Source organism: Saimiri boliviensis, chromosome 3 (assembly GCF_048565385.1).
Source record: "Saimiri boliviensis isolate mSaiBol1 chromosome 3, mSaiBol1.pri, whole genome shotgun sequence".
NCBI lineage: Eukaryota > Metazoa > Chordata > Mammalia > Primates > Cebidae > Saimiri > Saimiri boliviensis.
Window position 1 is genome coordinate 130,382,914 of NC_133451.1, and position 23,361 is coordinate 130,406,274.

The window sequence follows — 23,361 nt, forward strand, 5'->3', positions numbered from 1 at the left end:
CATCTGCTTTTTAAAGAAAAATAACTTCCAAACTGAATCTGAATTTAAAAGTTTCCCCTACTAGCCGGACGCAGTGGCTCACGCCTGTAATCCCAGCACTTCGGAAGGGCAAAACAGGTGGATCACCTGAAGTCAGGAGTTCAAGACCAGCCTGGTCAACATGGTGAAACCCCGTCTCTACTAAAAATAAAAATAAACTGACCAGGTATGGTGGCATGCGCCTATAGTCCCAGCTACTTGAGAGGCCAAGGCAGGAGAATTGCTTGAACCCGGGAGGCAGAGGTTGCAGTGAGGCAAGATCACACCACTGCACTCCAGCCTGGGCAACAGAGTGAGACACTGTCTCAAAAAAAAGAAATTTTTTTTTCTCCTATTTCCCAGAAATCATGGGTGCCAGGGCAACTTCAAGGAAAACCATTTATGCAATCTTTCTGGACACAGTAGTTCAAACACTACTACTTAATCATTCACAAAACAGTCATTAGGAGCACAGAGTCTGAAGCTAGCCTTCAGACTGGGTTCGCATTCTGCCTCCACCGCTTTCTAACTGCACCCTCAGCAAATTGCTCACTCCACCCAGTGCCTCAATTTTCTCATGCAAAAAATTGAGAGAAAAATAGTATCTACGTTACAGACTGTGAGAAATTAGCCTGTCACATGTAACATGCTTAGAACGGTGCCTGGCACACTTGAGAAAAGCCTCAGTATATATGAGTTGTTACTGTAAATTTCCACATTCATGGAGGCTACATAGACTTGGGATTTTACAGAGATTTGGGATATTAACGTATCATCTACTAAAGTACCCTTAGTAAATTTATGATGTAGAAATAGGCTATATTTCTATAGTCTGCAATACCCATAATTCTGTGCAATTCTGGCCTCACAAAAACTGTTATTTAGTTAAACTAGAAAACCACAGCAACTCTCAAAGTCTCTCACGAGCAAAAAACACACCTCTCAGACGAGAAAGGTCGATGTCCCTAGATGTTGTATGTGATACATCACACATATACACCAGTGTGAATGTTTTTTTTTTTTTTCCAAGATGGAGTTTCACTCTTGTTACCCAGGCTGGAGTGCAATGGCGCGATCTCGGCTCACCACAACCTCCGTCTCCTGGGTTCAGGCAATTCTCCTGCCTCAGCCTCCTCAGTAGCTGGGATTACAGGCATGCGCCGCCATGGCCAGCTAATTTTTTGTATTTTTAGTAGAGACGGGGTTTCACCATGTTGACCAGGATGGTCTTGATCTCTTGACCGTGTGATCCACCCGCCTCGGCCTCCCAAAGTGCTGGGATTACAGGCTTGAGCCACCGTGCCTGGCCTTGTGTGAACATTTTGATTGAATTTACCACTTGACAGACATACTTGGCCAGTGTTCTTCTATTCCCAGACCCAAAGCTGTTATCCTGCTGGGTTCTGGGCAAACGGGATTTTGTCCTTACATTCCAGCCTGTCCTGGATCACTGTAGAGATACTGGATCACAAGTCAAAGTTTCCATGGTCATGCTGGCTCAGGTTGTCTCTCCAGATGATTTGACATTACCAGGCTTAGAACCTTATTTAATTTTTGCAACAACTTTAGATCAATTTGGTTTACTCCAGATGTACTGGTTCTGAGCCAGCTGTATGACTGAACTTTAATGCTCTTATTGCTCTTAGAAGCATCCTTAGTCTCACCCCTTGTTTTCTGTCCCACACTTGGATTTAGCGTTTCCCCTCTATACTCCAAGATTTATGTTCCAGATTGCAGCCTTATAGTTCTTACCTCCAATGGAAAGTAACAGATAGTGTGGAAATTCAGCATTTTTTTTTTTTTGGAGACAGAGTCTCGCTGTGTCACCCAGGCTGAAGTGCAGTGGTGCGATCTTGGCTTGCTGCAACCTCTGCCTCCCAGCTGCTTAAATATAATTTAGTATTCTATTTTACCTATATTGTTTTTGAGTTTGTCCTTTTGTATAGTTTTTATTAATTGCTAAATATTTATTACATAGACATTACATAACATTTTACCAGTTTGAGTGAAGTATAGAAACCTTATTTTTCTATGTTCCCTTATCCTTCCTCATTTTCTGGGAAACTGAAAGTTTCCAGGGTGGCTCCTGCAGCAGGGGCAGTGGTGGAGATGGCGGCAGGAGCGGGGCCCTGTGGGGACAGGCCGTGGGTCCCCTAAACAAGGCAAAGATGCTGGAAGGAGATCTGGTTTCAAAGATGCTATGAAGGCCGGGCGCGGTGGCTCAAGCCTGTAATCCCAGCACTTTGGGAGGCAGAGGTGGGTGGATCACAAGGTCGAGAGATCGAGACCAACCTGGTCAACATGGTGAAACCCAGTCTCTACTAAAAATACAAAAAAAATTAGCTGGGCATGGTGGCGCGTGCCTATAATCCCAGCTACTGAGGAGGCTGAGGCAGGAGAATTGCCTGAACCCAGGAGGCGGAGGTTGCGGTGAGCCGAGATCGCGCCATTGCACTCCAGCCTGGGTAACAAGAGTGAAACTCCGTCTCAAAAAAAAAAAAAAAAAAAAAAAAAAAAAAAAAAAAAAAAAAAAAAAGATGCTATGAGCTGTTCTGCAGTCTCATAAGAATGGAGTAGCACTGCCCCCGCTCCAAGCAGGGTACAGTTCTTTGACTGGAGACTAGATCTCCTTTAAACAGCTAGGTTTCCCTATGCTAGAAGCCTGTCTGAGAAGTATGCCAGCAGTGGTCAGGATAGAGACTAGCAGAACTGGAGAGATTACGTGCTATGCCATGGCCTGCACAGAAACGGCAAGAATTGCTCAGCTTGTGGCTCATCAGAGGAGTTCTAAAAGGAAAACTGGGTGTTAAGTTAATTGTCAGATGAGAGTGAAGAAAACCATGCCATTTTTTCTAGATGGGGAACCAAAAGCAACCCTCAGACAACCAGGATTTGCTTCCAATTTTTCTACTGGCAAAAAAACCAATCCAGCACTATTAAGAGACAAAGGAAACTCTGCTAGAGTTAAGTCTGATGCTGAACTGTTTCCTTATACGTTACACGCAACTCTTGGAAATGAAACATTCAAAGACGCGCCAGTACAAAGGCATGTGACTGTGCCCAACAACAACAGGTATAGTCCAAAGGTGTCCCTTTGACCACCTTTGTGGAGGCATCTTTCAAGGACCTCTGCTAAGGAAATGTGTGATAATTTCAATCAAACTGTTGAAAAACCCAATGTCACGCCTCCTACCTCTTATATGTATAAAATGGATGAGGTTCAAAACCACATAAAGGAAACACTAAACAAGCATAACAATGGCATTTGGATATCTAAGCTTCCATGTTTTTACAAAGAGTGATATAAAGAAGACCTTAATCAGGGAATTTTACAACAATTTGAACACTGGCCTCATATTTGCACTGTGGAGAAACCTTCCAGTGGTGGCCAAGATTTACTTCTTCATCCAGCTAAGACAAAGCAGCTGTTGAGAAGTGAACTGGACACTGAGAAAGTACCTCCATCCTCACTACCTGCTCCCAAACAAACAGCACCATTGAAAGGGTGTCCAACAGGTACGCCAGGAGACTTTAAAGAAAAAGAGGCAGAGCTGCTGGTGAAATACACAAGTGGCCTTTGTGCTACTGCACTCCAGAAAGCATTTGAGGAAATGTACAAAGTGAAATTCCCTGAGGATGCCTTAAAAAATCTTGCCTCACTTTCTGATGGATGTACCATAGACTACATTTCTGGAAACCTCCGGAAAGCCATTCTTTATGCTAAACTTCCATTGCCCACTGAAAAAATCCAAAAGGATGCAGGCAAAGAACATGATGATCATGATATCAAGGCTATCGTTGAACAAGAGTATTTGCAGATAGAAGAAAACATTACTGAAAGTGCTAATACCTTTATGGAAGACATAACAGTTCCTCCTTTAATGATTCCAGCTGAAGCACCACCATCTGTATTGGTGGTTGAACTGAGCAAACAAATGAAGTGGTTATCAGGTATGTGGGCAAAGACTATTCTGCTGTTCAGGAATTAATGGAAGATGAGATGAAGGAATATTACAGTAAGAATCCTAAGGTCACACCAGTCCAGGCTGTGCATGTTAGCCCAAGTATTTTTTCTACATATGTTAAGAAACATATCAGACATACACTTTTTGCTTCAACTGTCAAACTAATTTAGGAACCTCAAGAAGAGAAGGAAACATTTTGTATTTATCTATATATTTACTCTTTCCATGATTATTTTTTTCCTTTATGATGTTGCAAAATTCCTTCAAATTATCTTTTCCTGTTCTGACAACAGTTTCTAGTTATTCTTTTAGAATAAATTTACTGGTGAGAAATATTTTTAGTTTTACTCTATCTGATAATGCCTTAATTTCCCCATAATTCTTAGGTGATATTTAGCTGGGTATAGAATTTTGTGTTGACACTTCATTTCTTTCAGCACTTCCACAACATAGTGTCACTTCCTTTGGCCTCCACAGTTTCTCCTTATAAATCTGTTGTCATTCAAATTGTTTTTCCAATACAACTAGTGTATCTTTTCTCTTGCTGCTTTCAAGATTTTTTCTTTGTCTTTCATTTTCAAAAGTTTCATAAGTTTGACTGTGATGTGTTTTGATGTAAATTTATTTGGATTTATCTTGTTTGTGGTTTGCTCAGTATCTTCAATCTGTAGGTTTGGGTAGTTTTCAGCCATCATTTCTTCTAATACTTTTTGAGCTCTGTCCTCTTAATCTTCTCCTTTCAGAACTCTGATAACAAGAATGTCCCATAATTCCCTGAGGTTTGTTCTTTTTTTTTTTTTTCAATATTTTTCTCTCTGTTGTTTAGATTGGGAAATTTGTTTCTTTCTTTTTTTTTAGATAGAGTCTCACTCCACCACTGGGAGCCAGGCTGGAAAGCAGTGGCGAGACCTCAGCTCAATGCAACCTACGCCTCTCGGGTTCAAGCAATTCTCCTACCTCAGCCTCCTGAGTAGCTGGGACTACAGGTGAATGCCACCACGCCCAGCTAATTTTTGTATTTTTAGTAGAGACAGGGTTTCACCATGTTGGTCAGGATGGTCTCAGTCTCTTGACCTCGTGATCTGCCTACCTCAGCCTCCCAAAGTGCCGGGATTACAGGTGTAAGCCACCATGCCTGGCCTAGACTGGGTAATTTCTATTGTCCTATCTTCAAGTTCATAGTTTCTTTCCTCTGTCCTTTCTATTCTGTGTTGAGTTCATTCTCTGAGGGTTTTTTTTTCTTTAATTTTAGCTGTTATATTTTTTAATTCTAAATTTTCCATTTATCTTTTTGTGTATCTTTTATTTCTTTGCTCATATAATACTGCCTATTTTATATTTGTTTGAAGCATGTTTGTAATGCTTACTGAAACATATGATGATTTCTTTAAGCCCTTTATCAGATAATTCTAACATTGCTGTCATTTCAGTGTTAGGATATATTTATGATCTTTTTTCATTCAGTTTGAGTTTGTTTTTATTCTTGGTATGAGTGATTTTCTATGAAAACCTAGATATTTGTGTATTATATTGAGATTCGGGATCTTATTTAAATTTCTTGGAAAGGAAAGTGGAGGTGGGGAGTGAGCTGCCTCATTACTGCCACATCAGGCCATGTTTCAGGTTCCCGCCTGGCTCCCATTGACACCTGAGGGGAGGGGCTACTCATTACTGGTAGGTGGAGCTTCACATTCAACCTCTATTCCTGGCTGGAAGAGGTAGAAGAACCTTATTACTGCTACTGGCTTGGTCTGACATTATGTTGGAGAAGCGGCTGAGATGAAAGGTTTGTCTCCAATATTTCTCCTTTGAGGCTACCCCAGAAGGAAGGGGCAGAGCCATCTCATTACCACTGGGTAGGTGTGGAAATCCATGTGGTCTCCAAGACACTGCATGAGAGGGATGAAAGTTCCATCTCCCTACTCAGTTTTCTCTCTGACACTAGTTCAGTGAAAGGGTGGGAGGTGGAGGTTGGTGCTACTGCCATTACAACCTGGGACAGTGCAAGCCTATGCCTCCTCTTCAGCTTTCATTGGGAATGGGGCTAACATTTTTTTTGTGGTGTCTGGCTGTAGCAGAACAGTTATTGTCTAATCATTGTCTCATATATATATATGTGTGTGTGTATATATATATATATATGTGTGTGTGTATATATATATATATATATTTTTTTTTTTTTTTTTTAATTTTTAAATAGAGATGGTGTCTTGGTCTTGCTATGTCGCCCAGCAGGCTGGTCTTGAACTCCTGGGCTCAAGCTATCCACCCACCTTCATTTCCCAAAGTTCTGAGATTACAAGTGTGAGCCACCACATGCAGCCTGTCTAATCATTACCCGTCTCCTTAGCTACCCATCTCTCATTCCTTCAGCTGGAGAGGAGGCTTTTGTGAATTTTTGCTTTGTATTGTGTGGCATGCATTCATTAGTATTTTTGGATTATGAGTTTCTTTAGCTACAAGTCTGGGATATGTGAGTCAAAAAGAAAACCCAGGGAACACACCACCTCTGGTCCTGTGGTCTCCAGCCAGTCAGCCTTTTCCACCTTTCAGAGTCATCATACGCTTGTTTAATATGTAAAGTCTAGGGTTTGTACTTGTACTTGGTGAAAGTAATAGGGAATAGTACATTCATTCTATCTTCACAGAAGTGGATATTTTTTTTTTTTTAAAGAAACTGCCGTAAGCTACTATAAACACAAGAGGTCTCTTCTAACATACACTTTTGTTTTTTACTCAAAGGCTCATTTTTACTATTCTCCAACATAATTCTGAAGCATTAATTTGTCATTTTATTTTTAATTCTTAAATATCCAAATTTTTTTCCTTCTCATTTTGAAAAAAGTCAGCTTTAGCTCATTATTTTCTCAAGTTTATGTTATTCAATAGAAGAGACTATGGGCCTGAGAAAAAAGTGACATTATTATTATTCATTCACATTAATCAGTGTATTTTTGACATACTGAATTCATTAAAGTATTCGAAGGAAATATATAATTGCATTCAAAGATATTACATTCCAAAAATACAAAGTAAAATGTAAAATAAGATTTAAGAATTTTGAAATTGGCCAGGCGCGGTGGTTCACGCCTATAATCCCAGCACTTTGGGAGGCCGAGGCGGGTGGATCACGAGGTCAAGAGATCGAGACCATCCTGGTCAACATGGTGAAACCCCGTCTCTACTAAAAACACAAAAATTAGCTGGGCATGGTGGTGAGTGCCTTTAGTCCCAGCTACTCGGGAGGCTGAGGCAGGAGAATTGCCTGAACCCAGGAGGCGGAGGTTGCGGTGAGCCGAGATCACGCCATTGCACTCCAGCCTGGGTAACAAGAGCAAAACTCTGTCTCAAAAAAAAAAAAAAAAGAATTTTGAAATTATGCCATTTTAGTTAGGAAGAATAAGTTCTAGTGATCTATTGCGTATCAAGGTGACTATAGTTAACAATAATGTATTGTATATTTCAAAATTGCTAAAAGAGTAGTTTATAAATGTGAACCCTACAGAGAAATGATAAGCCTGTGAGGTGATGAATATGAATATGTTCATTAGCCTGGTCTGCTCATTCCGCAATGTACACATACATTAAGACATCATTGTATCACATAAATATCATGCAATTTTTACTGTCAATTTAAAATAAAAATTTTTAAAAATAATTTTGACACTAGTTTGATTACTCACATATCTTTCACACACAAAGAAGCATTCATTAAAAATCTAAATTGTTCCCACACTGTGAAGATAAATGCAATTTACAATAGACAATCTTTCCCATTTTATCAGTATTGGTAGCTAGAGTGAGACGTGTTCTAATTCTTGAATCCGTAAACTTGTGTTTATCAAATGTAAACACAAAAATGAGTTAAATGTTGCAATAAGAAATACTGGACATCCTTGGGACTATCCTAGCTGATTGTTAGCTCCCACTGGCAATGTTGCCTGCTCATAACCTCTCATCCACATTCTTTCATCTTCTCTCTGGATAGAATGATCAATCTTTTCAAGTGTCACCACAGAAATTTAAATTGGAATGCTTAGCGCCTTTGAAATTGTAGATTACCATTCCAGTTCAAGTGCAGGTGAAGGTCCTAAACTGCTTCTCTAACTCCACCCTCTGTAAGCCTTTGGCCATCTAATAATTTAAAACCATTTTCTTTCCATTCAGATGGAGAGACATTCCCAGGACCTCTGACCAGCAAGCAGGATTTTACTACTAAATCACTTCTGCATTTAAAAATAAAAAATTACCATAACAAAACACGGATGCCATTTCAAACCAAGTGTTGCTAAATTTTGACCTGGGTGCATTTGGGAGTAAAAACAGTAAGGTTAAAAAAAAAGAACAAAAACTTTCTTCCAATAGAAAGCATTTTACTTGCTTATTATGCAGATTTAGTGGTCACGGAGAGTTTAGAAAAAGGAAAAAATATCAACAATCAGCATAATGAAAGCATCCCCTGCTGTGAACTCTGAAAGGGATATGTATGAAACCAGGGCTAACTTGCTTGTTATGCACTCAGGGGCATGTTCCTATAGATTACAATAGGAATGATGCCTGCTGGGGTTTTCCAGGGCCTTCTAATTCTGCCATTTACTGACTGCTGCCTCTACTTGGTTTACTTATCCATAGAAACAATACCTGCCTTATATGATTCAGGAAGCCCTCTGAGGAATGAATGAGTTAGATGTGAGCAGGACATTGAAAGTCCAAGACAATAGTTAAGTCTCGTTTTACTTCATAAGCCATGCTTTTTTTCAAAGCCAGAAGAGATGTAACTGAGGCTTGAAGGTAAGCCACAGTTTACTGGCAGGATGTGGCGGGAGGTGTTTGGAGAAAAAGAGAACAATGTATAAGAAAGCAGAGCAGACTCAAATAGCAGAGCCCAGGACGCACAGAGACAGAGAAGAGATTGAAGAAGTAAACAGGATCTTGACCATAAACAACCTCATTTATTTGGAAGGAAATTTCCTTTATCCTTAAGTGATAGGAGCCTGCTAAGTGCTTCTAGAGAGTCAAATGAATAGATTAACATTTAAGAAAATTCTTACTACTGGTTTCTGGAGGATCAACTGAAGGGAGGTCAAGAGATAAATTAGAAGCCAGAGTGTAGAAAAGAAATGATGAGATCTTAAGCTAAGGCAGAGCCGGTTATAATGGAAATGTAGATGTTGAATGGAGAGAACTTTGAATTAATGGTGGTTGTGTTGGAGAAAGAGAAAAGGTGAATTAGGAATAACTTTCAGATCTTCTGATGTTGAAAACTGAATCCAAGTTTGATGCTGTTTTGTTTTTAATATTGTCTTTTCGTAAATCTCTAAGAAAATATCTAATTTTCATTTCAATGATTCATTTATATATACAATTTCCCTAAGATGTATGAAGCCAAAGTACCACTGTGTACTTGTAATTTGTGTGAAGTTGTGAACCTTTACGGCCTGATGTTTTATAGATAGATAGATAGGAGTTGACCCTTGAACAACATGGGTTTAAAGTATGTTAGCACACTTGTACCTGTATTTTCTTCTGCTTATGCCACCCTCAAGATAGCAAGACCTGCCTCCCTCGTCCTCCTCCTCCTCAGCCTTCTCAGCATGAGGATGATGAGGATGAAGGCCTTTGTGAGAAACCACTTCCATTTAATGAATAATAAATATTTTTTCTATCATTTTCTTGTTTTAATTTTATTTATTCTTTCTTCCTTTCTTTTTTTGAGACAGGGTCTCACTCTGTTCCCTGGGTTGGAGTACAGGGGTGCAATCATAGCTCACTGCAGCCTCAAACTCCTGGGCTCAAGCAATCCTCCTACCTCAGCCTCCTGAGTAGATAGGAAGACTGTTGGCCATGCTACTGCTCCTGGATAATTTTTAAATTTTTTTGTAGAGATGGTGATACGGTTTGGCTGTGTACCCACCCAAATCTCATCTTGAATTGTAGTTCTCATAATCCCCACATGTCATGGGAGGGACCTAGTGAGACGTAATTGAATCATGGGGTGGTTATCCCTATGATTCTGTTCTTATGATAGTAAGTTCTCATCAGATCTGATGGTTTTATAAGGGGCTTCCCCCTTTGCTTGGCACTCATTCAGTTTTTCTCCTGCCGTCCTGTGAAGAGGTGCTTTCCACCATGATTGTAACTTTCCTGAGGTATCCCCAGCCATGCAGAACCATGAGTCAATTGAACCTCTTTCCTTTATAAATTATCCATTCTCCAGCATTTCTCTATAGCAGCGTGAGAATGGACTAATTTAAACAATTTAAAATAGAAGCATTTTATGAAGTCTTGCTTCTATTTTAAAATTATTTTCGAATGCCAGATGCACATATATACAGCTGACCTTTGAACAATGTGGGAGCTAGGGGCACCAACCTACCGCACAGTCAAAAACCTGTGTATAATTTTTGACTCCCCACAGACCTATACAAATCAATAAACACACATTTTGTATGCTATATGGATGAAGTATGCCTAGTTTACTGTATTCTTACAATAAAGTAAGCTAGAGAAAAGAAAATGTTAAAAGCATGGCCGGCTGAGCACAGTAGCTTATGCTTGAACCCGGGAGGCGGAGGTTGCAGTGAGCCGAGATCACGCCATTGCGCGCCACCCCAGGCAACAAGCGTGAAACCCTGTCCGAAAAAAGTCTATAAATGAACCAAAGCACTTCAAACCTGTGTTGTTCATTGATCAACTATGCTTCAAAGGAAAAGACACCCACACTGACATTGGATTTTGAATGAGCACTACTTTCTGCAAGAAGACAATAAAGTGTCATTTTTAGTACATGCAAGAAAAGAAAATGTGAGCTGAGCATTTTTTTTTTCTTTTTTTTTTTTGAGACGGAGTTTCACTCTTGTTACTCAGGCTGGAGTGCAATGGTGCGATCTCGGCTCACCGCAACCTCCGCCTCCTGGGCTCAGGCAATTCTCCCTCCTCAGCCTCCTGAGTAGCTGGGATTACAGGCACGCACCACCATGCCCAGCTAATTTTTTTTTTTTTTTTTTTGAGATGGAGTTTCGCTCTTGTTACCCAGGCTGGAGTGCAATGGCGCGATCTCGGCTCACCGCAACCTCCGCCTCCTGGGTTCAGGCAATTCTCCTGCCTCAGCCTCCTGAGTAGCTGGGATTACAGGCATGTGCCACCATGCCCAGCTAATTTTTTGTATTTTTAGTAGAGACGGGGTTTCACCATGTTGACCAGGTTGGTCTCGATCTCTCGACCTCGTGATCCACCCACCTCGGCCTCCCAAAGTGCTGGGATTACAGGCTTGAGCCACCGCGCCCGGCCCAAATTTTTTTGTATTTTTAGTAGAGACGGGGTTTCACCATGTTGACCAGGATGGTCTCGATCTCTTGACCTCGTGATCCACCCGCCTCGGCCTCCCAAAGTGCTGGGATTACAGGCTTGAGCCACCGAGCCCGGCGAGCTGAGCATTTTTACATCCAAACTGAGTTTCCAGTGCAAGAGCATTCCCATAAATCTTTCCTTACTAATCTACTAGAGAACTAACTCCAGATAATCAAAACAACCCGAGAGAACAGTGATGTAAGGATGGTGAAACATTGCTAAGGTTGTGAGCCTGGGCCCTACATTCCAGGAAATCTCTATAATTTTGCATCAGACCACAAACTCCTGTCTTATTTCAAGCAAAGAATTGCTGGCTTTAGTGGATCTGATATTTCTATTTTAGATGCAGACAACTGGGCCAACCGTCACCAGATTTCTAGGGAAATACATTCCTGGAAGATTCAGGATGCATTTTAAAGTATGAAAGCAACATTTTAGTTACCTGCATTAATGAATTATCTATTGCTATCTAATAAATTACCCCCAACACACAGTAACTTAAAAACAAGGAATTTCTGTGCTCTGTAATCTGGGAGCAGCTTATCTGGGTGGTTCTAGCTCAGGGTCTCTCATGACGCTACAGACAAAGTGTCATCCAGGCCACGAGTCATCTCAAGGCTTGACTGGGACTGAAACACAGTCTTTCCAAGCTCACCCACATGGTCGTTAGCAGCCTCAGTGCTTCACCATATGGGCCTGTGCACAGACAGCCTGAGTGGCCTGCATGGCCTCCTGGTGTGGCCACTGCTCTCCCCCAGAGCTTTGATCCAAAAGAAAAGCAGGAGTTCAAGACGGAAGTTTTTATTAAAAAAAAAAAAAAAAAAACGCATATAAACGGACCAACACAGTTCAAACCTGTGTTGTTTGATGATTAACTGTGCTTAAAACGAAAAGAAACACAGATTGACATTTGAATTTGAGTTAGCACTACCTTATACATGAAATCTTTTTGTAACCTAATCTTAGAAGTTATGTACTATCACTTCTGATGTATTCTATTTGTCCAACAGACCCCATCCATCATGAGAAAGGTCAGAAGGGTATCAATCCAGGAAACAGGCAACACGGAAGGCATTTTGGGGGTCAGAGATATAAATATCTCAAAACTCTGCAATGGAAAGGAGGGGCATCCAAGTTCAAACCAAGACCTGCCGGACTCCAGAAACTGTTCTCTTTGTAATATATTCAAACCAAGGCGGAATACGGATTATGATCTTTCTAGATCTAGATCTTTATCTTATAATTAAACTACAAGAAACATAGGACAAATTTTTCTAAGAGTCGTCTATCTATATTTTTAACAGATGAGTGGGTCTTACCTTTCAAGTGATTCTGGATGTCCACAAACAACTTCGGTGTGCAACCCCGCAGCTTAGCTGCCTGTCACTTTCAAGTAAAGGAACTCAAATTTTTCACACATGTGATTTACACCTATTTGTTTTTAGTAAGAAAGAATCAAAATGGTCTGGATAACTGGAACCCACCCTAAACTTTAAGGCAGCAGTTCTCAACCTTTTATATGGACACATTTCATTATATAATATGAAAAAGCCCCACATTCTTTAAAATATTCCAGCAATCTCAGTAGAAAAGTCTTTAACTATTGGGGAGCTGTCAAGTTTACAGTGACAAACACCAGTATTTCAGAATTCTAATTTTCACTTGAAATCTTTAATTTTATTATTGACAGTAGTCAGTCAGTTTAAAAAAAAATTAACTTGCTTGGATATAGTAGCTCACACCTTTAATCCCAGCACTTTGGGAGTCCAAGGCAGGAGGATCACTTGAGCTCAGGAGTTTGAGACCAGCCTGGGTAACTTAGTAAGATCTTTTATCTACTAAAAATAATAATAATAATAATAATAATAATAATAAATGAGGTAGGTGTGGTGATGCACACCTGCAGTCCCAGCTACTCTGGAGGCTGAAGTGGGAGAATCACTTGATATGGGGAGGATGAGGCTGCAGTGATGCGAGATCACGCCACTGCACTCCAGCCTGGATGACAGAGTGAGACCCTGTCTCTTAAAAAAAAAAACCTACCAAATATCCAAACCGGAAAAAACAGTCATTCTTCTGGAAAATATGTTTCATGAAAAAAAGCAACTAGTTCAGTTTACACTAAACCAAAAAAAGTACTTTTTCTTGAGACAATTATTCTCGTTTGGTATGCAGAAGTGTTTTATTTCTATTTTCCACTTCTTCACCCAGAATATTAATTAGACACGACTCAAGGGACAAGATTTAACAACAATTTAAAAAGTTTTACTGCTTTATCAAGGATCGGTATGTTTCTGTGGGTTTGACTGGAAGGGCACGGATGGTGAAAAATACAATGACTGCTAGTTCAGTTTGACATCCCTGCTTTGATTAATGTTAAGGTTCCAGCAGATTTACCCACCATTATTTTTGTGTCATCAAATGTCAATACAATAAATTTTAAAAAAAACAGCTGGGCCTGGTGGCAGGCACCTGTAATCCCAGCTACTCAGGTGGGTGAGGTGGGAGAATGGCTTGAACCCAAGAGGCGGAGGTTGCAGTGAGCCAAGATTGTGCCATTGCACTTCAGCCTGGGCAACAAGAGTGAGACTCCATCTCAAAGAAAAAGGAAAAGAAAGCGAGCAATCCAAAATAAACTCATGGGGTCTTTGCTTTCTAATCTGTAATGCTGCCTGTGCCTCGCCCTGCCTGCCTCCAGGCCACTAGCCATCCAGCGCTCACTGGACTCCTGGCTCACTCCCTGCTCCTTCGCAGAGCTCTGCAGCCAATGACCACCGACACACCCCTCCTGGCAGAAAGCCATGCAGTGCGTTCCCCATTTTCCTGGTGATGCTTTGGCTTGTCACAATCAATCATGCTTTCACGGAACAAAATAAGGAACTGGAGTTTGCTACATTTGTATTTAAATTCTTCCACTAGGGCAGTGGTTTGCAGCCTTTTTGGCATCAGGTACTGGTTTCATGGAAGCAAATTTTTCCCTGGACCAGGGTCGGGGGATGGTTTTGGAATAATTTAAGCACATTACGTTTATTGCGCACTTTATTTCTGTTATTACATTATAATATGTAGTGAAATAATCATACAACTCACCATAATGTAGAATCAGTGGAAGCCCTCAACTTGTTTTCTTGCAACTAGACGGTCCCCTGTGGGGGCAATGGGAGACAGTGACAGATCATCAGGCATTAGATTCTCATAAGGAGCACACAACCTCGACCCCCAACATGTGCAGTTCACAATAGGGTTCTTTCTTCTATGAGAATCTAATGCCGTGGCGGGTCTGCGAGGAGGCAGAGCTTGAGCGGCAGTGGCAGTGATGGGGAGCAGCTGTAAACATAGATGAGCTTCCCTTGCTCACCTGTCCTCAGCTCCTGCTGGTGGCCCTGTACCATTCTGTGGCCCAGGGGTTGGGGACCCCAGCCTAGGGTTCACACATTCCAAAGAGGTGACTTGGAGACTCCACTTTAGTCACAGAAGAAGACCCTCTTGCCAAGTCAGTCTGACCAGGACCAGGCTACAGGAATTGAACATCTAGGGGAATTTATTGGGTGCATGAGATGCCACAGGGCTAAGCTGTGCTGAAAGCGAGTTTGCCTCAGAGCACTTTTCTGGCAGTTGAAAACTGGCTTTGTGTTAGATATAGAGAACTCCAAGTTTCTCTTCAATCAGCATGTCAGTATAGTCAGCTCCCTTATTCTTTAATGCTCCATTTCAAAGTTTAACTTCCTTGTAGTTTCAGTAAACAACCTTTTCCACCAGCTCCAGTCAGTAGTTCACATCTGTTCCCCCAGTCCCCTGCTCTGTCCTGACTAATCACGGTCACCTTCTCTGGTCACCTGCTCTGACCTGAGTCACTCCTGGTCACCTGCTCTGACCTGTCCTGTAACCGTCCTTTCTGCAAAACTACCCACCCCACCAGTCCGGCTGGTACCCCTGCTCACTGTAAAATAGCCAGTAGGGGCACGACACAGTAGCAGGGGCTACACACGTCAGGAATGAGAACCCCTTCCCTTCCCTTGTCCAGGGGTGTGCTGTCTTTGCTCCATCCGTGAGGCCCACCTTTCTATAGATTTACTTGCTGAGGAAATTTATATTTGAGTGCTACTTCTTTTGCGGCACCAAAAATTTACATATAACACCAGGAAAAAAAAGTTCAAAACTCATGCAGACTTCCTGTCATGTTTTTTTTAAAAAGCATAAAAGCTTTTTTAAAAAGCCCATCTCTTAAGGAGAATGTCTGGATGAGCATTCCTATACCACTTTGTATACACGCATCACAGGAAAAGTAAGCAGGACCAAACAACTAGAATCCTGGACATTCTTACATCTGAAAGTTCTTGGAAGAGAAATTATCTCTTCTCAGGAGATGGACAGTTTATTTTCAGAGATAAAAGTTTGTTGCTATGTAGAAATAGCCAGGGAAAATGGTTTGCACTATCTTTAAAAGGGCTAGAATATTTTCTAAATGCCTCCTTATTTCTTGATATCAGAAATGTTTTCTTTTTAAGAGATGGGGTCTTGCCATGTTGCCCAGGCTGGAGTGCAGTGGCTATTCACAGGCACAATCCCGCTACTGATCAGCACGGGAGTCTTGACCTGCTCTGTTTCTGACCTGGGCCGGATCACCCCTCCTTAGGCAACCTGGCGGTCCCCCGCTCCCAGGAGGTCACCATATTGATGCCAAACTTAGTGCGGACACCCGATCAGCATAGCGCGTTACAGCCCAGAACTCCTGGGATCAAGGTATCCTCCCATCTCAGTTTTCTGAGTAGCTGGGACTACAGGCACATGCCACCGCACCCAGAGACATCAGAAATGTAAAAAAAAAAAAAAAAAAAAAAAAAAAAATTGTAAAACTGCACTCACTGTGTGCATTTACTGTTCTCTCTTTTGCTTTGAATCTCTGTCTTCTTAACTTCTCCCCCCTGTATTGACATAGAAACTTCCTCTCTTGGTACAGAAACATACACATCATCTTCACACTTCTGCAACATGTCAAACAGACTGACCGCTCTTTCTACACTGCCGAGAACTTCTCAGTAGATAAACCCCAGTTTAACCTAAAAAGTTAATCAATACATTCGTAAGATGGTGGTGGCTATTACCTTAAGAAATTTTTTTAAGCGGGGAGGGGTGAAAGCTTATTTTGTTCTTGAGACGGAAATGAACATTCTCCAAGACTTTCGTGCGAGTGATAGGATGAGAACTTGAGCAAGAAAAGGCACTCACGAGCTTGACATGAGTTGTAAATGCCTAAAGGTTTGGCAATAGAGGATTCTGAATAAGCCAGAGGACAGGAATTGATGCATTTAAAAATTTCAACTAGGAGAACCGCCCTTCAATGAAGTATGAAACTTCACAGAATGGAACTGTTTTTTTTTTTTTTTTTTTTTTTTTAGGGCAGGGTGGGCTGTGATGGTGAGGGCAGTGGGAGAGCAGGGAAAGAAGGGAGAAGGAGAGAAAAAAACTATTTTTTGGTGGAAATCAACTTATAAGTATTGAAGAGAGAATAAAGCATCACAATGGTTAATATGTTTCATTTACTTATATCCCACGTTGTTTCAAAAACACATCCAAGGTGCAGGGTTGAAAATCATCTGAAGCTCACTGAAGAACAAATTCCACATTGTCAGCCACAACAGGGTGGAGTCTTCCTGTCTAGGTGGACAAAGCTTGATTTAGAGACACAGTGAAGCAGTGCCAGCATTTCAAGGCTGGAGAGTGGTGTTTGCTCTTCAAAGAATCTCCTGCAGGAACGTGACCTGCAGCAGGGAAGGTCTCCTTCATCAATGTGGATTGCAAAGGGGCAACCTCTGGGTGAGCCCCAAGGAAGGAAGGAAACCCTCCCTTAGAGCCATTTACAAAAGATTAGCTCAGAAATTCAAGGCTTCGAATGCATAAAGTGGATAAATCAGGGGCTTCTTTCTGGGTCTGGAGAAGGAAAAAGGAATTTAAAGCAATTATAAGAAGTTTGTCTCTAATAGTCATATTTATATAAATCCACAGATAAATTGCTTCCTTATGAGCTGACTGGGTAAAATGAAATTTCAAATAAAGGTTCATGTTCAGCCATTGCACTCACCAATTAGAGATTCTCTGGTTTGAGGGAACTCTGATGGTCACAGCCTATGGGAGTAAAAAGAAACAGCTATTTAAATACCTTAGGTGCAATCCTATGTGACTGGCCTTAAAGGATGCTTGATATTGATGAGGTAAACCATGCTGAGCTCAAACCAGGGAAACTCAGTGCAGCAATCGTGGGCAAGATTATGTAGTTAAATCTCCAAGTAATTAGTATCTGGTACCTACCCCAATCTGAGAATGAAAGGATACAATCTTCTGCTGTTATCAGAAGCTTCCAATTTATGAGTGACACTATTATTAATGGGAAATTCACTTCCCATAGTCTTCCTGCCTCAGGAGGGGTCGGCTTTAAAATACGGATATGAACCATTGTGTTGCTTTTTTGCTTTTGAATATTTGCTTATTAATTTATTTCACCATTTAATTATTCTTTCTTCTCATTCTTTCCCTTCCCTTCTTTTCCCGGCTGTTCTCCTACCTCCCTTACCACTATTATTTTCCTGTTTCTTCCCATATCTATGATACTTGGTTTTATTTATTATTTAGAGACAGAGTCTTGCTCTATCGCCCAGACTGGAGTGTGGTGGTGCAATCTTGGCTCACTGCAACCTCTACCTCCCGGGTTCAAGTGATTCTTGTGCCTCAGCCTCCCAAGTAGCCAGGATAACAGGTGCATGCCACCACACCTGGCTAATTTTTATATTTTTAGTAGAGATGGGGTTTCACTATGTTGGCCAGGTTGGTCTTGAATTCCTGACCTCAAGTGATCCTCCTGCCTCAGCCTTCCAAGGTTCTGGGATCACAGGTGTGAGCCACTGCACCCGGCCTCCTTTGTTATATCATGATGGAGCAAGAATCTATAATGAAGAACTTCTGCTCCTGCCTCACAGGTCAGTGAAGGGCTTGCTGGGGAGGGGTGCAGTGCAACACCAGGTGACGAGTCTGTCCTCTCCCCAGGAAAAGTAAATGAAAGAAAGGACACATGTACCACAATTTGCCCATGGGCCAGCTGGTGGTCTTCATTCTACTTGTCCTTCAGCTTTTTGAGATGAAGTTTTGAAATTACCTATTCCACACTGTCTGTGTCCTTCTCTGGGCCTAGTTTTGCATATGAGCAAATCATTTTAATTTTGCAGGGCTGTGGCTTTCCCCTTTTCCCGCTCACATTTCTTATTTGACTCTTTACATTCTATTTGTTGGCATTTGCTTGGCTATTTTGTTTCTTCTGCATTTTTGGTCTTTTGAAAAGCTATAAAATCAACCAGCAGACCCAAGATTAAACAAATTATATTATTTAAGGATATCCTTGAAGGATACAGGGTGCTAGAAATAGCTTGGTTAGATGTAGTGCCTATATTCAATGATTCGAAACCTTGACAATGACATAAAAGAATGAATCAGATATTTTGGAAAATGCAGTGAACAAACCGTGTGGACTCACCATTACCATAACTGTACCTGAAGAGGGTAGATTGCCCCCATCCTCAACCACATCCAGAGCCTTACCTTATGGATGTATTAACAGAAGGTATTATGTAAATAGTGTATAACTTCGAATCCCATGGACAAGATTTTTTTTTGACTCAGTTTTAAAAATTAGTATTTTCTGCAACTTCCTTATCTTTGTCAATGTTACTTATTTGAGACAAGATCTTGCTCTGTTGGCCAGGCTGGAGTGCACTTGTACAACCACAGCTCATTGCAACTTGGAACTGCTGGGCTCAGATGATCCTGCCTCAGCCTCCCAAGTAGCTGGAACATGGCGGCACCTGCTACTGAGCTTGAATAATTTTTTTTGTTTTGTTTTTTAGAGACAGGATCTCCCTGTGTTGCCCAGGCTGGTCTTGAATTCCTGGGCTCAAGCAATCTTCCCACCTTGGCTTCCTGTGTTGGGATTACAGGCGTGAGCCACTGTACCTGGCCTATTTTCTTTATCTTAAGCATTCAGAGTAGGACTCTTGAACATTTTACAAATTTTGGCTTATCTTCGAAGTTTCTCATCTGCTATTCGACATCAAATTCTTTTTTTTTTTTTTTTTTTTTTTTGAGAGTTTCGCTCTGGTTACCCAGGCTGGAGTGCAATGGCGCGATCTTGGCTCACCGCAACCTCCACCTCCTGGGTTCACGCAATTCTCCTGCCTCAGCTTCCTGAGTGGCTGGGATTACAGGCAGGTGCTGCCATGCCCAGCTAATTTTTTGTGTTTTTAGTAGAGACGGCGGGGGGGGGGGGGGGTGGGGGGTTTCACCATGTTGACCAGAATGGTCTCGATCTCTTGACCTCGTGATCCACCCGCCTCGGCCTCCCAAAGTGCTGGGATTACAGGTGTGAGCCACCGCGCCCGGCTCGACATCAAATTCTATTGATTTTTTTCCTTTGAATTGCCTTTGCTCTTCTCTACTCCCTTGATGCCATGCTTTCCAGGGTTTTGCTAGCTCAGGCCTGGAATGATACAGCAGGTTCCCCAGCTAGCTACCTTCCCTCGCCTCACCTTCCATCCTGCCTGGTCCTGCCTAACAAGTCATCCTTTCCTACCATGGTCTCATCAAAAGATTCTGTCATTCTCTTCTTTGTTTCTTTTTATAAGCATTATTGATCCCCTAAAATGAACAACCTCGGTAAACATTTTTTGTCCTATGTAATCTCACACTCCCTACTTATCCCAACCAATTTCTTAGCATCTTCTGATCATAATGTCCCATCTAATGAGGCATGACTCCTGTGTCCCACAGATATACCAACAGCCCTACTTCTTGCCTTCATTCACATCTTTGAGTGATACTTCCAGCCATAGCTGAAGTCTCTTCTTACAAACACTTCAGTCTTCATTGACCTTTCACTCCTCTGAACTTCTGTAGCCTCACAAAACTGCTCTTGGTCTTTTATCCCTTGCTCCTTCTGATTGATCTGAAACCCTTGCCAGCCTTATTATGAGTCATTTATGTAATTTCCGAACATTCGCCAGTCTGAGCAATTACAGATGTCCCTTCACACATGCATTTTGTCTGATTTTTGAGTCTCTGATTTATCTGTGTAATTGAGGTCATTTAGGTTGGTATGATATTCACTTATTAAATGCCTCTGTACTATCCCAGGCACTGATTCTAGATGCTGAGGACAGAGTGGTTATTCAGAGAGGATACACAATAGCTCTCCATCCTGGTCTCATGAAGAACAAGAACTTTTCAGAGCCAAGCTTCAGGGAGTTGTTCTAAGGCTGGACATTTTATTCAGGTACAATGATGACAGATCATTTGGTTGTTCCATAAGAAGTGTCTGTCACACTAAGCTTTTAACACAATTCCCACTGTTGATGAATTGCTCTGTTGACCTCACAGGCCCCTTCCTGTTCACAGTTTCTGCATCCTCATTGCGTCTCTTAGGTGACGGCGGCTGCATACTCACTGCTTTGGAACTTTTTGGGGTTTTTTTTTTTTTTTTGCCTTTTCATATAAATTCCATAAAAAGAAGGTGATAAGGTTAGTTGTTGCTTTTCTTCCTACTGGCTGGTCGCAGTGCTCATTCCAGAACCCTCTTACAGACTGCTAGTGAGCCTACATTGACAAATCTTGGACCAGGTTTCAATCCACCTGTGATCAAGACGGTGGGGTCACTCAGTAGGTTTTTCCATGTAGGGCCTGAGATATGGGAGACAATTCTCTAACATAAGAAAGCATAACTTGGTGTCTCAGTTCACTTCAGTAAAATCTGTAAATATCTAGCATCTAGAAAAGTGCCTAGACCACAGTAAATTAGCTCACTAATCTACAAGCATTGTACATATATTTTAATCTTAGTAACAAATGTGACACTGACCTGATTCTAAATCAATTTTACAGTCTTATCTGAGGGAAAAAAGGTTCAATTTATATCAAGAAAACCTCACACATTTTGAGATACTATTAAGTCACTGGTCCCCATCTGACCACAGTGCATTTGGCCAGGTCATACATTATTATTAAAATGTTTCTTTTTCTTTTCTAGACAGAGTCTTGCCCTATTGCCCAGGTTGGAGTGCAGTGGCATGATCATAGATCACTCAAGCTTGAACTCCTGGGCTTAAGCGATCCTCCCACTTTAGCCTCCTCAGTAGCTAGGACTACAGGTGTACAGCCTTACACCTGGCTAAATTTTTAATTTTTTTTTATAGAGATAGGGTCTTGCATTGTTGCCCAGACTGCTTTTTGAATTCCTGGCATCAAGCAACCCTCTTGCCTCGGCCTCCCATAATGCTGAGGTTACAGGTATAAGCCACTGTACCTAACCAAGTTTCTTAAATTGTATTAAACTAGCTTTTATTTTTGAGGTATTGAACACTCTGGATTAAATTTATTTCACTTTCATTCTGCATAAAACTGGTCATTTGACTTAATTTATTTCAGATATTTTATTCTAGGCTGAGACATTTTTCCCTAAGAATTGTTACAATCTTGATTGCCCATGAAATAAAGCCTTTTCTGGCATTTCTTAATCTTGCATGCAATGTTTTGATCACCTCTATAAATTTTTCTGGTATATAGCTATGGCATAGTAAAAACTAGCTTGCCTTGTACTTGGCTAAAATGTGAATCTTTTAAGAAATGCAATTAAGGTCAGGCACAGTGGCTCACAGCTGTAATCCCAGCACTTTGGGAGGCCAAGGCATGTGGATCGCTTGAGGTCAGGAGTTCAAGACTAGCCTAACCAACATGGTGAAACTCCATCTCTACTAAAAACACAAAAATTAGCCGGGCGTGGTGGCGCATGACTGTAATCCTCACTAATCAGGAGACTGAGGCAAGAGAGTCGCTTCAACCCAGGAGGTGGAGCTGAGATTGCACCACTGCACTCCAGCCTGGGCAACAGAGTGAGACTCTGACTCAAAAAAAAAAAAAAAAAAAAAAAAAAAAAAGTGCCATTCATAAAATTATTTTTCAGTTCCAGTCGATGTTTTCGTTTCACTCTCAAATAGGTAAATTCTCATTCTCTGTAAAATCCTTCTTGGAACTGTCATGTTAGCCTCAGCTGTTTGCCCTACACATTTCCATCTTACTGCCCCTTTCAAAAACCTCTGCTGGTATTACACCCAGGGAAACTTCACAAAATTATTCACCTCTGCAATTAACAACTTGACTCCTCAGTTGCTGCATTACCTTTATTCTCTAAGCAAGCTATTTTTTCTTAAAAGAACGCTGGTGTCACGGGATCAGGCACGCAGAGAGCTTCCCGTTTTTCTCTGGCATGAGTGTAGTGTATTAGCATTGAGACGCGCAGACCTAACAGGTCTGTCGATACATGCATCCTCAGAAGCTTGCATTATTCAAGAATATTTTGGGATATTATCAGTGAACTACAGGTAAAATATACTAAATCATAGATGAGCACAAAATCTACACCTTTCAAAAGCAGAGAAATGGATTGAAGCTGAGAAAAGCATTCTGAGGACTTGTACCTGTATGTATGAAAACACAGACCCAGGTCTGTATGGCCTCTTTGATTAGGGTGGAGCATATCAGACCTTCACCAAAATCTTCTACGATACTCCTAAAACTTGACAAAGTTCCATTATTAACATAACACAGATTAAACTCTGTCTCTGCAATCTGTTACACCTGGCAAATACTTATTTCTTGTAACCCTTAAGTGGATACTAGTCTTGTGCTACACAGAGGTATCCTAAAACATAAGTCTAATAAAACCTAAAAGGATAACACACTATGGCCTATATGTCACTGTCTCTTATTTTTAGCAGAACACAAAAAGTGATAAAGAAGTTATTGTCCAATACATCAGATTCTTAGTACTTTTTCAAAAGAAGTTTGAGAAAAGTAAGCTGACAGTCTGGGAGTCTCTAAGGAATGGGTTTTAAAGTGAAAACACAACAGGTGAGCATGTAACAACACACACGAACAGGTAGGTTCTTCTTTTTTTTTTTTTTTTTTAACGGAGTTTCGCTTGTTACCCAGG

The 23,361-nt window shown here is 41.2% G+C and overlaps 1 pseudogene; it reads left to right on the forward strand.

The window, feature by feature from the left end:
* The first annotated feature begins 2,695 nt into the window (after nucleotides 1-2,695).
* Nucleotides 2,696-4,153, forward strand: LOC101054173 (tudor domain-containing protein 7 pseudogene; annotated as a pseudogene).
* Nucleotides 4,154-23,361: the final 19,208 nt, after the last annotated feature.